The sequence below is a fragment of the Mytilus californianus genome, unplaced genomic scaffold (genome assembly GCF_021869535.1).
Source record: "Mytilus californianus isolate M0D057914Y unplaced genomic scaffold, xbMytCali1.0.p SCAF_7, whole genome shotgun sequence".
Classification (NCBI taxonomy): Eukaryota; Metazoa; Mollusca; class Bivalvia; order Mytilida; family Mytilidae; genus Mytilus; species Mytilus californianus.
This window is the reverse complement of record NW_026262723.1, coordinates 81,247,982-81,264,346: the sequence shown is the minus strand read 5'-3', so window position 1 is coordinate 81,264,346 and position 16,365 is coordinate 81,247,982. Positions and strand designations below refer to the sequence as shown.

Sequence of the window (16,365 nt, the reverse complement as noted above, 5' to 3'; positions counted from 1 at the left end):
TGATATTTTCGTTTTTATTCATATTGAGTTTATTCCGCAACCAGTTTATTGAATAATGAACAGTAAACACTTATTTCTTAAAACATATCTGCATAAACAATAGTTGTTTTCCTTCCTACAGCTGTGCTTTCCCTCACCTAGTAGATATAAAATCGACCTCCATTAGCTGCGCTAGTTGAGTATTCCTTTAGCGCAGTATGTAGAGCGATGTATTATTGTGGAAGGATCCTATGTTCGAAACCAAGCTATAACAGTAGTACTTTTAGGAAGAAAGTCATGTTCTCCGACTGTCCACTACTTGAAGAAATAAATCAGGATTGACTTTATTCAAGATCTGTTTACAGTACATATAATATTGATCATAATAATGCCGTTTAGTGAGTAGCTGGTCAACTCGATCTAAACATTTTTCATCAATATTATTGGATACAACATGGAAAAATGCAGGAAAAAATCAAACAGAAACATTAAAAATTGTAGACCCATCTTCAGTTTTTAGCGTGTATTTTAAGTTAGCGAATTTTGTGATAAAAGTAAAATCACAAAAATACTGAACTCCGAGGAAAATTCAACTAGAGGCTCTCAAGAGCCTGTGTCGCTCACCTGATTCTACTTTGGTTTTGGAAATCATGTAAAAATAGATTAAAATCATAACAGATACCCTAATAATGAGTGAGGCCAAATTTGGTTTAATATTGGTCCTGTAATTTAATAAAAAATCCTGGTGGCCATCTTGAACAGTAAATCGGCAACAAAGTAGCAACACTTAATTAGCACCTCATAAGAAACATTTATGCCATGTTTTGGTTTAATTCCATTCAGTGCACCTCTAGAAGAAGCATTTGTATGTATTTCCCATATGGTCTTATGTTAAAGGAAGTCCCCCCATTGGCGGCCATCATGGATGAAGGATCAGCTTCAAAGTAACAAAACTTAGTCAGCACCTCATAAGGAACATTCATGCCATGTTTGGTTTCAATCCATTCAGTATGTGGTTCTCTAAAAGAAGACATTTGTATGTATTGTCCATAGGGTCCTTTGTTAAACATTGTCCCCATCTGGCAGCCATAATGGATGAAGGATCAGCTTCAAAGTAACAACACTGGGTTAGCACCTCAAAAGGAACATGCATGCCATGTTTGGTTTCATTCCATTGAATGGTTCTCTAAAAGAAAACATTTGTACGTATTTCTCATAGGGTCCGATGTTAAACTAAGTCCTCCGCTGTCGGCCATCTTAGATTATGGATTGGCTTCATAGTAACAACACTTGGTCAGCACCTCATAAGGAACATTCATGCCATGTTTGGTTTCATTGCATTCAGTGGTTCTCTAAAAGAAGACATTTGTATGTATTATCCATAGGCTCCTATGTTAAACTAAGTCCCCCGCTGGCGGCCATCTTGGATGACGGATCAGCTTCAAAGTAACAACACTTGGTCAGCACCTCATAGGAACATTATGGCCATGTTTGGTTTTATTCCATTCAGTGGTTCTCTAATAGAAGACATTTGTATGTATTTCCCATAGGGTCCCATGTTAAACTAAGTCCCCCGCTGGCGGTCATCTTGGATTATGGATCGGCTTCAAAGTAACAACACTCGGTCAGCACCTCATAAGGAACATTCATGCCATGTTTGGTTTCATTCCATTCAGTGGTTCTCTAAAAGAAGACATTTGTTTGTATTTCCCATAGGGTCCAATGTTAAACTAAGTCCCCTGCTGGCGGCCATCTTGGATTATGGATCGGCTTCATAGTAACAACACTTGGTCAGCACCTCATAAGGAACATTCATGCCATGTTTGGTTTCATTCCATTCAGTGGTTCTCTAAAAGAAGACATTTGTATGTATTTCCCATAGGGTCCCATGTTAAACTAAGTCCCCCGCTGGCGGCCATCTTGGATTATGGATCGGCTTCAAAGTAACAACACTCGGTCAGCACCTCATAAGGAACATTCATACCATGTGTAGAGTACGAAGACTAAGGTACATGTATTTTATTGTGACATGTGTGATGTACATGTAAGTTTACATAGACAGGGAGAAGATATTTTTGATGTATGTTTTAATTGGTATTAATAAAGCATATTGTTTAATATTCTGTATTTTTTTATGAAAGTCTTATTATGTAGGAAACAGTAACTGTGTGAAATAACTTGTACTATATTACTTGTAATGATTGTAGTCTGAAACATATTCATAATTGAAGCAAATAAGTTTTAATTAACATTTAATTAAGTAAAGTTAGAACAATTACAATATTATGATTTTCTAGAAATATTGAATTACTGTCATTTGAATATTTGATAAACTATTTGAAGTTCATGTTATAATTTACCAGTTCATAGTAATAATCCACTGAATGTCTTGTATTTTTGTGATGATCCAATTGTAGCAACTGTAGTAGATCGTAGTAAATCTCGTAGTAAATCCACGCACCTTGCTTGAATTTTATGAATGAAATGTACTGACATGCGCAGTGGAACCCATGTGTCACTTGGGACGATTTTTCAATAAAAACACTATTTTTACGTTTCGGCAACTGTTTTTAAATACTCTTTGTAATTCCTTTTAGTATTTGTAGTCAACGTCTTCAATGTTTTGCAGATGTTAATGCTCACTATCCTTGATATTTGTCATTTTGGATAGCCGGTGACACACATAACTTTTGGCAATGTTGTTTACGTATTGTGACTTCCGGTGAAGTTTTATTGGTGTATTTTTAGCTACTATAGAAATTTGTTTAGTACCATACAAAATTTGTTTATTATATGACTGTTACTAAAATTGTATATTATTATGATTTTTGTAATTTATTTGAGAATTCAAATATTTCGTTGGACAGCAAGCGCGCGATCCAACAATTTTCCAACTTTGCCAACAATCCAACATTGACGTAATTTCGACGCTTGTTCGTCAGTTCTGCTTAAATCTTTGGTCGTTACAGTTAGTATTTTATTTCGCTCATCAGTAATTTTTGTCAAAATGGTTAATTTTTCTCACAAACTTCATTTTTTTTTGGGGTTAAATTGTAAAGGAAAATAGTAAATTTAGCGTTTTCTAAGTTAGAAAGGAATATTTCATTTTTAGCGGACTCTTAGGAGCCGGACTCCTACATTTTTGATCTTTTGCTTAAAGTATTTTATTCTTTTAGTAAATTTAGGAAAGTTCTTAAAACTGTTTTAAAATATCTTTTGGGTTAATTATTGTATTATTGCTGGCAAAGCTTAATTTCAAGTTTATCTTTTAAAGTTGGGATTAATGTTATTGTACATTTAAATTTAAAATTGTAGTTCACATTTACTGTTAACGTTTGTCTTATTTTTTTAATAAATACAATTAAATAGGAAAACATTTGGCAATTAAGGGATAATTTCCTAAAGGTCTGGAAATTATAATAAACAAAACAGTTTATGTAAGGTATAAACTGTATTTCATTGTTAGTTTTTATTCAGGAAAGGTTCTGAATATAATTAATAATAATAAACATTTTTTTATGTAACTGGTGAGGTATCAGTTATTACTTTATACAAAAATGTCAGAAAAGGGTATTCTGACTAAATTCACTTGAAATTAGTATTTTCTGTAAGGGTAATTTATTTTCTTGGTAATATAGCAGGACTCAGCCTTTTATGTATTTTCTAACATACCAACATACAATTATATTGGTAATAGCAAGTGTTATATTTTTTTTAGAATTGCACGGACAAAGTTATTCTGCAATCAAAAAGATTTTATTAATCATCTCTTGAGTGTAGAGATAAATTATTACATGTATACTGAATAGATTCTTGTCATATCATTTAAGAGTCTATAATTTAATTATCTTACTACTTAAAATTGTTATTTATCCTGAATATTAATGAAAATCTCTGATTCTCAAAATGAATAAAATATAGAAACTTATATATGTTACTTTTAACAAATGCCTATATTATACTGACCAGATCATATCTTGTCATACTGACTTAGCAATTTCCAAAATACTCATAATTTTGAGTAAAACTTTTGCGTCAAGCATTTCAAGCCCCTGCCCGCTACATAATTTTGGCATCCACGGTGGGATTCATTAAACTTTATTGGATCCTGTGATACGAACCTTTTGAAGTGTAATAGATTATCAGTGAAATGGGTAAACCAAGGTCTGTTCGATCAAGAAAGACTGACACATATAATAGAGGACATAGTAGCCAATTAGAATCAGAAACAGAGGACAGTGAAATCCATACTCTCCACACCACTGATGACGAAACATGTCATTCTGGAAGTGATCAAGTTTATGAAGCTTCTCATGACTTGTCTGACATAGAGACTGAGGAAGAAGAAGAAACAATAATTTTAAGACCCAGATCCAAATTAAGTAAGAGACCAAGTCCTAGAAAACCTGGCTCTCCAAGAAGGTCCTCCAGATATAGAAAGCAAAATGATCTAGAAAATAAGTCAGAACCTCAAAACCAAGGTGATTCTGGGATATATGATATTATTAAAGTAGCTATACAAGATATGACTGGTCAAGTAGTATCAGCCATTCAAAATGCTTTTATTGGCATTACAAAACAATATAGGCATACTAATGCTTCAAGTGAGCAACAAAAACATGCTAAAAGTATAACAATTGCTAATAATAGTAATTCAATTTCTAAAGTTAGAAAAAGTAAACCAAGTTTTACATCTAATAGTAATTTAGATTTTACATCAGCATCTGAGTATGATGAAACTGATGATGAAATATGTAGTGATGCATGCTCTGATATGGATACTAATAGTATTGACACAGATGTTATAACCCAAAGTAAACGATCAAAATCGAAAATTGGGTTTTCCAATGCTAAACTCCCATCCTTCACAGGAAAAGAAAAATGGGAAGTCTGGATTAATAGGTTTGAAGCAGTAGCAAATCTACAAAATTGGGATAATAAAACTAAATTGAGTGAATTGTTAACCAGACTTCAAGGGGAAGCTGGTGATTTTGTGTTTGACCAATTAAATAGTAAAACATTAAAGAATTACTCAAAATTAGCAACATAACTTAAAAATGGATTTGGAGTCTTTGAAAATAAAAGAACATATAAAGTACAATTTAACAGACGTACCCAAAAATCAAATGAAGACACTGCAGACTATGCTGCGGAATTAAAACGCATATATGACAAGGCTTATTCAAACAGACATGCTAAAATTAGGCAGGAAGACCTGCTTCAAAGATTCTTAATGGGATTGTCAGATAATGAAGCAAGAATTCATATTGAACTGACAAAAGACCCCAAAACTATTGAGGAAGCATTACAGGAGGTTATTATCTATAAGGAGACAACTTCAGAGACACAAGAGGGTAATTCAGAAAAAAATACCAAAGTAAGGCAACTAAAGAAACAGAACACCAATTTCAACAAACAAGGTTCTACAAATACACAAAAAATTGTTATTTCGATAACCAAAGATGAATTACAGAAAATGTTTGACCAAATGTACCAGGACAAGAAAAGAAATGATGATACACATACATCAGTAACAGGACACAATTATCATGATGAAAGACAGTTTGACAGACAGCCCTTCAATGTCAATGCACCATCCTATGTTCCAAATGGGAATTTTAGAAAGAATAATTCAGACAGAAATGCTAACCCAGAAACTATTCCAAAATGTTATTATTGTGGTCAACCAGGTCATTATGCCAGAAAATGCTATAGTAATCCCAATAGGCAACCAGATTATAGAAATAATAAGGCTACTCCTCCAAGACAGATGAATATGCCTTACACTCCCCCCAACAGTAATACTAGTCCGTCACAAGGTGAATTTAAATCAGATGGATATACATTAAACTAGAACGGGTTAACCCAGTTGACCAGAAGTTAGCCCTTAAGTTTAATGAAAATGGTCATAAATTGGACAATATTGGTGTACATGAACCAATAAGCAGTATAACTTTATGTAATAGTAAAAGTGAGGAAAATATTAGTAATAGTAATAGTATTGAGGAGAATATTAGCAAAAGTAATAAGGAAAATATTAGTAATAGTAATGAGGAAAATATTATTATTAGTGGAAATAATAGTAATAGTAAAGAGGAAAATATTAGTAATAGTGGAAATATTAGTAATAGTAATAGTAAAGAAGAAAATATTAGTAATAGCGGAAATATTACTAATAGTAATGAGGGAAATATTAGTAATAGTAAAAGTAATAAGGAAAATGTTAGTAATAGTGAAAATATAGTAAAACAGGGAGATACCTGTAATAGTAATACATCTTCTGTCACTTTAGAAGATAAAAATTTAGTTTGTTCTACACCAATTTTAGGTAGTGAACCATCAATTGCAAGTAATGTAATTGCAAGACAAGTACTCCGAAGTGATGGAGTTTATGTTGAAGGACATATCCAAGGGTCTGAGGTTAATTTTACTGTAGATACAGGGGCAGGTCGGACAGTGTTATCCGTGTATGCCTTTAATAAAATTCCTCATGTTAATAGACCAATCTTGGAAAAGTCTAATACTTTAGCTTGTGCTGATGGCGAACCCTTAAAGGAGCTAGGGAAAGCTATTTTTGAAATTCAATTAGGAAATTTATGTTTTAGTACAGAAATGATAGTAGCAAATATAGAAGATGAAGCTTTGTTAGGACTGGATGTTTTAATGAAATCTCAGTGGGGTCCTGCTGACATAAAGTTAACAGATGGAATTATACTGCTTGGTGGTCATGCTATCCATTGTACCCAAATTGGCCAAACAAATAAATTTATTCGAAAAATTTATGGAGAAGCTAACTATGAATTTCCCCAAGGTCAGAAATTTGTGTTGATGTTTTTGTTGACCGACTTGATGATGATTCTCCTGAAACAGTTCAAGATTGTATTTTAGAACCCTCTTTGAATTTTTTAGAAAGATTTTCATTAGTAATGGCACCATGTTTAGTTAACATAAGCCAAGATGTTACGTGTAAAACTAGCATAATGGACACATATGATTACAAAAACACTTTGTATCAAGATACAGTAATTGGTTCAGCAGAAGTTGTTGAACATGAACCAAAGATGTTAATAGAAAGTGAAGACACACTTGAATTGAATAACCAAAATACAATGAGAAGACTGAAATTTCATGACTCACATTTAGTGTCTGGAAAGGGGGTATCCAAAGAAGAAATAATTAGACATTTGACTAGTAAAGAAAAAGAACTTGTACCAGAACCACCTCCTACCAAAGCTACAGGAACACAAAAGAAACAGAAGAAGTCCCTAGTAGTTAATGACAATTAATTATATATTGAATAAAGATGTAATTTTATATTTTTAATGGAAATTTAAGGTATTGTTTATTAGAGTTGTTAACATCAAAAGTAATTTAAGGTTAAGATAAAAAGTTATTTAAAGTTACTTAGACTGAAAATTTATCTTTGAAATTCATGAAAAGTTTATAAGTTATTTATATTAGATATAGTCAAAGCTTTCGAGAATTAAAAGTTATTTTTGGGTGTATTTTTAAACTTATATTTAAATATTTTGGTACTGTTTGCATGGTAACTAAATTTTCCTTCGGAAAACCTCTGGTTCTTAGCCATGTTCCACATTGTTCGTAATGTTCAGTAATTTTCCACATTTGGTATATATATATATGTCTGTCTGGTATCTACTGCCCTCGTGCTGATGGTCATAATGGTGAACCTTCTGGTGTATCTGAAAAGTATTATATAAAAAGAATATATTTATGTATAATTTTTACATAATCTAATATATTATCATGTATTTGTGTTATAATCATAGATGGTATTAATAAGAAAACTAATTTCATTCAGTTTTGGAAATAATTCTTAAAATATTAAGTCTAATTTTCTTTTTAAGAAGTATATGCAATTAAGGCATAGCCAAAAAATCAAAACTTTAAATGGAAGCTTTTGCAAAAATTGAAAAGTATTTGCGGGGACGCAAATAATGGAAAGGGGGTAAAATGTAGAGTACGAAGACTAAGGTACATGTATTTTATTGTGACATGTGTGATGTACATGTAAGTTTACATAGACAGGGAGAAGATATTTTTGATGTATGTTTTAATTGGTATTAATAAAGCATATTGTTTAATATTCTGTATTTTTTTATGAAAGTCTTATTATGTAGGAAACAGTAACTGTGTGAAATAACTTGTACTATATTACTTGTAATGATTGTAGTCTGAAACATATTCATAATTGAAGCAAATAAGTTTTAATTAACATTTAATTAAGTAAAGTTAGAACAATTACAATATTATGATTTTCTAGAAATATTGAATTACTGTCATTTGAATATTTGATAAACTATTTGAAGTTCATGTTATAATTTACCAGTTCATAGTAATAATCCACTGAATGTCTTGTATTTTTGTGATGATCCAATTGTAGCAACTGTAGTAGATCGTAGTAAATCTCGTAGTAAATCCACGCACCTTGCTTGAATTTTATGAATGAAATGTACTGACATGCGCAGTGGAACCCATGTGTCACTTGGGACGATTTTTCAATAAAAACACTATTTTTACGTTTCGGCAACTGTTTTTAAATACTCTTTGTAATTCCTTTTAGTATTTGTAGTCAACGTCTTCAATGTTTTGCAGATGTTAATGCTCACTATCCTTGATATTTGTCATTTTGGATAGCCGGTGACACACATAACTTTTGGCAATGTTGTTTACGTATTGTGACTTCCGGTGAAGTTTTATTGGTGTATTTTTAGCTACTATAGAAATTTGTTTAGTACCATACAAAATTTGTTTATTATATGACTGTTACTAAAATTGTATATTATTATGATTTTTGTAATTTATTTGAGAATTCAAATATTTCGTTGGACAGCAAGCGCGCGATCCAACAATTTTCCAACTTTGCCAACAATCCAACATTGACGTAATTTCGACGCTTGTTCGTCAGTTCTGCTTAAATCTTTGGTCGTTACAGTTAGTATTTTATTTCGCTCATCAGTAATTTTTGTCAAAATGGTTAATTTTTCTCACAAACTTCATTTTTTTTTGGGGTTAAATTGTAAAGGAAAATAGTAAATTTAGCGTTTTCTAAGTTAGAAAGGAATATTTCATTTTTAGCGGACTCTTAGGAGCCGGACTCCTACATTTTTGATCTTTTGCTTAAAGTATTTTATTCTTTTAGTAAATTTAGGAAAGTTCTTAAAACTGTTTTAAAATATCTTTTGGGTTAATTATTGTATTATTGCTGGCAAAGCTTAATTTCAAGTTTATCTTTTAAAGTTGGGATTAATGTTATTGTACATTTAAATTTAAAATTGTAGTTCACATTTACTGTTAACGTTTGTCTTATTTTTTTAATAAATACAATTAAATAGGAAAACATTTGGCAATTAAGGGATAATTTCCTAAAGGTCTGGAAATTATAATAAACAAAACAGTTTATGTAAGGTATAAACTGTATTTCATTGTTAGTTTTTATTCAGGAAAGGTTCTGAATATAATTAATAATAATAAACATTTTTTTATGTAACTGGTGAGGTATCAGTTATTACTTTATACAAAAATGTCAGAAAAGGGTATTCTGACTAAATTCACTTGAAATTAGTATTTTCTGTAAGGGTAATTTATTTTCTTGGTAATATAGCAGGACTCAGCCTTTTATGTATTTTCTAACATACCAACATACAATTATATTGGTAATAGCAAGTGTTATATTTTTTTTAGAATTGCACGGACAAAGTTATTCTGCAATCAAAAAGATTTTATTAATCATCTCTTGAGTGTAGAGATAAATTATTACATGTATACTGAATAGATTCTTGTCATATCATTTAAGAGTCTATAATTTAATTATCTTACTACTTAAAATTGTTATTTATCCTGAATATTAATGAAAATCTCTGATTCTCAAAATGAATAAAATATAGAAACTTATATATGTTACTTTTAACAAATGCCTATATTATACTGACCAGATCATATCTTGTCATACTGACTTAGCAATTTCCAAAATACTCATAATTTTGAGTAAAACTTTTGCGTCAAGCATTTCAAGCCCCTGCCCGCTACATAATTTTGGCATCCACGGTGGGATTCATTAAACTTTATTGGATCCTGTGATACGAACCTTTTGAAGTGTAATAGATTATCAGTGAAATGGGTAAACCAAGGTCTGTTCGATCAAGAAAGACTGACACATATAATAGAGGACATAGTAGCCAATTAGAATCAGAAACAGAGGACAGTGAAATCCATACTCTCCACACCACTGATGACGAAACATGTCATTCTGGAAGTGATCAAGTTTATGAAGCTTCTCATGACTTGTCTGACATAGAGACTGAGGAAGAAGAAGAAACAATAATTTTAAGACCCAGATCCAAATTAAGTAAGAGACCAAGTCCTAGAAAACCTGGCTCTCCAAGAAGGTCCTCCAGATATAGAAAGCAAAATGATCTAGAAAATAAGTCAGAACCTCAAAACCAAGGTGATTCTGGGATATATGATATTATTAAAGTAGCTATACAAGATATGACTGGTCAAGTAGTATCAGCCATTCAAAATGCTTTTATTGGCATTACAAAACAATATAGGCATACTAATGCTTCAAGTGAGCAACAAAAACATGCTAAAAGTATAACAATTGCTAATAATAGTAATTCAATTTCTAAAGTTAGAAAAAGTAAACCAAGTTTTACATCTAATAGTAATTTAGATTTTACATCAGCATCTGAGTATGATGAAACTGATGATGAAATATGTAGTGATGCATGCTCTGATATGGATACTAATAGTATTGACACAGATGTTATAACCCAAAGTAAACGATCAAAATCGAAAATTGGGTTTTCCAATGCTAAACTCCCATCCTTCACAGGAAAAGAAAAATGGGAAGTCTGGATTAATAGGTTTGAAGCAGTAGCAAATCTACAAAATTGGGATAATAAAACTAAATTGAGTGAATTGTTAACCAGACTTCAAGGGGAAGCTGGTGATTTTGTGTTTGACCAATTAAATAGTAAAACATTAAAGAATTACTCAAAATTAGCAACATAACTTAAAAATGGATTTGGAGTCTTTGAAAATAAAAGAACATATAAAGTACAATTTAACAGACGTACCCAAAAATCAAATGAAGACACTGCAGACTATGCTGCGGAATTAAAACGCATATATGACAAGGCTTATTCAAACAGACATGCTAAAATTAGGCAGGAAGACCTGCTTCAAAGATTCTTAATGGGATTGTCAGATAATGAAGCAAGAATTCATATTGAACTGACAAAAGACCCCAAAACTATTGAGGAAGCATTACAGGAGGTTATTATCTATAAGGAGACAACTTCAGAGACACAAGAGGGTAATTCAGAAAAAAATACCAAAGTAAGGCAACTAAAGAAACAGAACACCAATTTCAACAAACAAGGTTCTACAAATACACAAAAAATTGTTATTTCGATAACCAAAGATGAATTACAGAAAATGTTTGACCAAATGTACCAGGACAAGAAAAGAAATGATGATACACATACATCAGTAACAGGACACAATTATCATGATGAAAGACAGTTTGACAGACAGCCCTTCAATGTCAATGCACCATCCTATGTTCCAAATGGGAATTTTAGAAAGAATAATTCAGACAGAAATGCTAACCCAGAAACTATTCCAAAATGTTATTATTGTGGTCAACCAGGTCATTATGCCAGAAAATGCTATAGTAATCCCAATAGGCAACCAGATTATAGAAATAATAAGGCTACTCCTCCAAGACAGATGAATATGCCTTACACTCCCCCCAACAGTAATACTAGTCCGTCACAAGGTGAATTTAAATCAGATGGATATACATTAAACTAGAACGGGTTAACCCAGTTGACCAGAAGTTAGCCCTTAAGTTTAATGAAAATGGTCATAAATTGGACAATATTGGTGTACATGAACCAATAAGCAGTATAACTTTATGTAATAGTAAAAGTGAGGAAAATATTAGTAATAGTAATAGTATTGAGGAGAATATTAGCAAAAGTAATAAGGAAAATATTAGTAATAGTAATGAGGAAAATATTATTATTAGTGGAAATAATAGTAATAGTAAAGAGGAAAATATTAGTAATAGTGGAAATATTAGTAATAGTAATAGTAAAGAAGAAAATATTAGTAATAGCGGAAATATTACTAATAGTAATGAGGGAAATATTAGTAATAGTAAAAGTAATAAGGAAAATGTTAGTAATAGTGAAAATATAGTAAAACAGGGAGATACCTGTAATAGTAATACATCTTCTGTCACTTTAGAAGATAAAAATTTAGTTTGTTCTACACCAATTTTAGGTAGTGAACCATCAATTGCAAGTAATGTAATTGCAAGACAAGTACTCCGAAGTGATGGAGTTTATGTTGAAGGACATATCCAAGGGTCTGAGGTTAATTTTACTGTAGATACAGGGGCAGTTCGGACAGTGTTATCCGTGTATGCCTTTAATAAAATTCCTCATGTTAATAGACCAATCTTGGAAAAGTCTAATACTTTAGCTTGTGCTGATGGCGAACCCTTAAAGGAGCTAGGGAAAGCTATTTTTGAAATTCAATTAGGAAATTTATGTTTTAGTACAGAAATGATAGTAGCAAATATAGAAGATGAAGCTTTGTTAGGACTGGATGTTTTAATGAAATCTCAGTGGGGTCCTGCTGACATAAAGTTAACAGATGGAATTATACTGCTTGGTGGTCATGCTATCCATTGTACCCAAATTGGCCAAACAAATAAATTTATTCGAAAAATTTATGGAGAAGCTAACTATGAATTTCCCCAAGGTCAGAAATTTGTGTTGATGTTTTTGTTGACCGACTTGATGATGATTCTCCTGAAACAGTTCAAGATTGTATTTTAGAACCCTCTTTGAATTTTTTAGAAAGATTTTCATTAGTAATGGCACCATGTTTAGTTAACATAAGCCAAGATGTTACGTGTAAAACTAGCATAATGGACACATATGATTACAAAAACACTTTGTATCAAGATACAGTAATTGGTTCAGCAGAAGTTGTTGAACATGAACCAAAGATGTTAATAGAAAGTGAAGACACACTTGAATTGAATAACCAAAATACAATGAGAAGACTGAAATTTCATGACTCACATTTAGTGTCTGGAAAGGGGGTATCCAAAGAAGAAATAATTAGACATTTGACTAGTAAAGAAAAAGAACTTGTACCAGAACCACCTCCTACCAAAGCTACAGGAACACAAAAGAAACAGAAGAAGTCCCTAGTAGTTAATGACAATTAATTATATATTGAATAAAGATGTAATTTTATATTTTTAATGGAAATTTAAGGTATTGTTTATTAGAGTTGTTAACATCAAAAGTAATTTAAGGTTAAGATAAAAAGTTATTTAAAGTTACTTAGACTGAAAATTTATCTTTGAAATTCATGAAAAGTTTATAAGTTATTTATATTAGATATAGTCAAAGCTTTCGAGAATTAAAAGTTATTTTTGGGTGTATTTTTAAACTTATATTTAAATATTTTGGTACTGTTTGCATGGTAACTAAATTTTCCTTCGGAAAACCTCTGGTTCTTAGCCATGTTCCACATTGTTCGTAATGTTCAGTAATTTTCCACATTTGGTATATATATATATGTCTGTCTGGTATCTACTGCCCTCGTGCTGATGGTCATAATGGTGAACCTTCTGGTGTATCTGAAAAGTATTATATAAAAAGAATATATTTATGTATAATTTTTACATAATCTAATATATTATCATGTATTTGTGTTATAATCATAGATGGTATTAATAAGAAAACTAATTTCATTCAGTTTTGGAAATAATTCTTAAAATATTAAGTCTAATTTTCTTTTTAAGAAGTATATGCAATTAAGGCATAGCCAAAAAATCAAAACTTTAAATGGAAGCTTTTGCAAAAATTGAAAAGTATTTGCGGGGACGCAAATAATGGAAAGGGGGTAAAATGTAGAGTACGAAGACTAAGGTACATGTATTTTATTGTGACATGTGTGATGTACATGTAAGTTTACATAGACAGGGAGAAGATATTTTTGATGTATGTTTTAATTGGTATTAATAAAGCATATTGTTTAATATTCTGTATTTTTTTTATAAAAGTCTTATTATGTAGGAAACAGTAACTGTGTGAAATAACTTGTACTATATTACTTGTAATGATTGTAGTCTGAAACATATTCATAATTGAAGCAAATAAGTTTTAATTAACATTTAATTAAGTAAAGTTAGAACAATTACAATATTATGATTTTCTAGAAATATTGAATTACTGTCATTTGAATATTTGATAAACTATTTGAAGTTCATGTTATAATTTACCAGTTCATAGTAATAATCCACTGAATGTCTTGTATTTTTGTGATGATCCAATTGTAGCAACTGTAGTAGATCGTAGTAAATCTCGTAGTAAATCCACGCACCTTGCTTGAATTTTATGAATGAAATGTACTGACATGCGCAGTGGAACCCATGTGTCACTTGGGACGATTTTTCAATAAAAACACTATTTTTACGTTTCGGCAACTGTTTTCAAATACTCTTTGTAATTCCTTTTAGTATTTGTAGTCAACGTCTTCCATGTTTTGCAGATGTTAATGCTCACTATCCTTGATATTTGTCATTTTGGATAGCCGGTGACACACATAACTTTTGGCAATGTTGTTTACGTATTGTGACTTCCGGTGAAGTTTTATTGGTGTATTTTTAGCTACTATAGAAATTTGTTTAGTACCATGCAAAATTTGTTTATTATATGACTGTTACTAAAATTGTATATTATTATGATTTTTGTAATTTATTTGAGAATTCAAATATTTCGTTGGACAGCAAGCGCGCGATCCAACAATTTTCCAACTTTGCCAACAATCCAACATTGACGTAATTTCGACGCTTGTTCGTCAGTTCTGCTTAAATCTTTGGTCGTTACAGTTAGTATTTTATTTCGCTCATCAGTAATTTTTGTCAAAATGGTTAATTTTTCTCACAAACTTCATTTTTTTTTTGGGGTTAAATTGTAAAGGAAAATAGTAAATTTAGCGTTTTCTAAGTTAGAAAGGAATATTTCATTTTTAGCGGACTCTTAGGAGCCGGACTCCTACATTTTTGATCTTTTGCTTAAAGTATTTTATTCTTTTAGTAAATTTAGGAAAGTTCTTAAAACTGTTTTAAAATATCTTTTGGGTTAATTATTGTATTATTGCTGGCAAAGCTTAATTTCAAGTTTATCTTTTAAAGTTAGGATTAATGTTATTGTACATTTAAATTTAAAATTGTAGTTCACATTTACTGTTAACGTTTGTCTTATTTTTTTAATAAATACAATTAAATAGGAAAACATTTGGCAATTAAGGGATAATTTCCTAAAGGTCTGGAAATTATAATAAACAAAACAGTCTATGTAAGGTATAAACTGTATTTCATTGTTAGTTTTTATTCAGGAAAGGTTCTGAATATAACTAATAATAATAAACATTTTTTTATGTAACTGGTGAGGTATCAGTTATTACTATATACAAAAATGTCAGAAAAAGGTATTCTGACTAAATTCACTTGAAATTAGTATTTTCTGTAAGGGTAATTTATTTTCTTGGTAATATAGCAGGACTCAGCCTTTTATGTATTTTCTAACATACCAACATACAATTATATTGGTAATAGCAAGTGTTATATTTTTTTTAGAATTGCACGGACAAAGTTATCCTGCAATCATAAAGATTTTATTAATGATCTCTTGAGTGTAGAGATAAATTATTACATGTATACTGAATAGATTCTTGTCATATCATTTAAGAGTCTATAATTTAATTATCTTACTACTTAAAATTGTTATTTATCCTGAATATTAATGAAAATCTCTGATTCTCAAAATGAATAAAATATAGAAACTTATATATGTTACTTTTAACAAATGCCTATATTATACTGACCAGATCATATCTTGTCATACTGAATTAGCAATTTCCAAAATACTCATAATTTTGAGTAAAACTTTTGGGTCAAGCATTTCAAGCCCCTGCCCGCTACACATGTTTGGTTTCATTCCATCCAGTGGTTCTCTAAAAGAAGACATTTGTATGTATTTCTCATAGGGTCCTATGTTAAACTAAGTCCCCCGCTAGCGGCCATCTTGGATGATGGATCCGCTACAAAGTAACAACACTTGGTCAGCACCTCATAAGGAACATTCATGCCATGTTTGGTTTCATTCCATTTAGTGGTTCTCTAGAAGAAGTTCAAAATGTAAAATGTTTACGCCGACGCCGGACGTCGACGGACGACGGACGACGGACGCCAAGTGATGAGAAAAGCTCACTTGGCCCTTCGGGCCAGGTGAGCTAAAAAGGAAAGTCCCTAATCAAATGGCAAAAAAT

At 31.1% G+C, this 16,365-nt stretch overlaps 3 long non-coding RNA genes across 4 annotated transcripts; 1 reads left to right on the top strand and 2 right to left on the bottom strand.

The window, feature by feature from the left end:
- Window positions 1–2,862: 2,862 nt before the first annotated feature.
- On the top strand, window positions 2,863–15,883 carry LOC127707858 (uncharacterized). Of its 2 annotated transcripts, none has more exons than XR_007985052.1 (2): window positions 2,863–3,461; window positions 15,438–15,883. It is a non-coding gene; the product is annotated as an uncharacterized LOC127707858 (long non-coding RNA). The 2 variants fall into 2 exon arrangements; XR_007985051.1 differs by lacking the exon at window positions 2,863–3,461 and adding an exon at window positions 9,306–9,448.
- LOC127707857 (uncharacterized) lies at window positions 7,286–8,851 on the bottom strand. The gene is made up of 2 exons (XR_007985050.1): window positions 8,327–8,851; window positions 7,286–7,682 (listed from the first exon to the last, which is right to left on the bottom strand). It is a non-coding gene; the product is annotated as an uncharacterized LOC127707857 (long non-coding RNA).
- LOC127707856 (uncharacterized) lies at window positions 13,273–15,438 on the bottom strand. Its single transcript, XR_007985049.1, has 2 exons — window positions 14,315–15,438; window positions 13,273–13,669 (listed from the first exon to the last, which is right to left on the bottom strand). It is a non-coding gene; the product is annotated as an uncharacterized LOC127707856 (long non-coding RNA).
- Window positions 15,884–16,365: the final 482 nt, after the last annotated feature.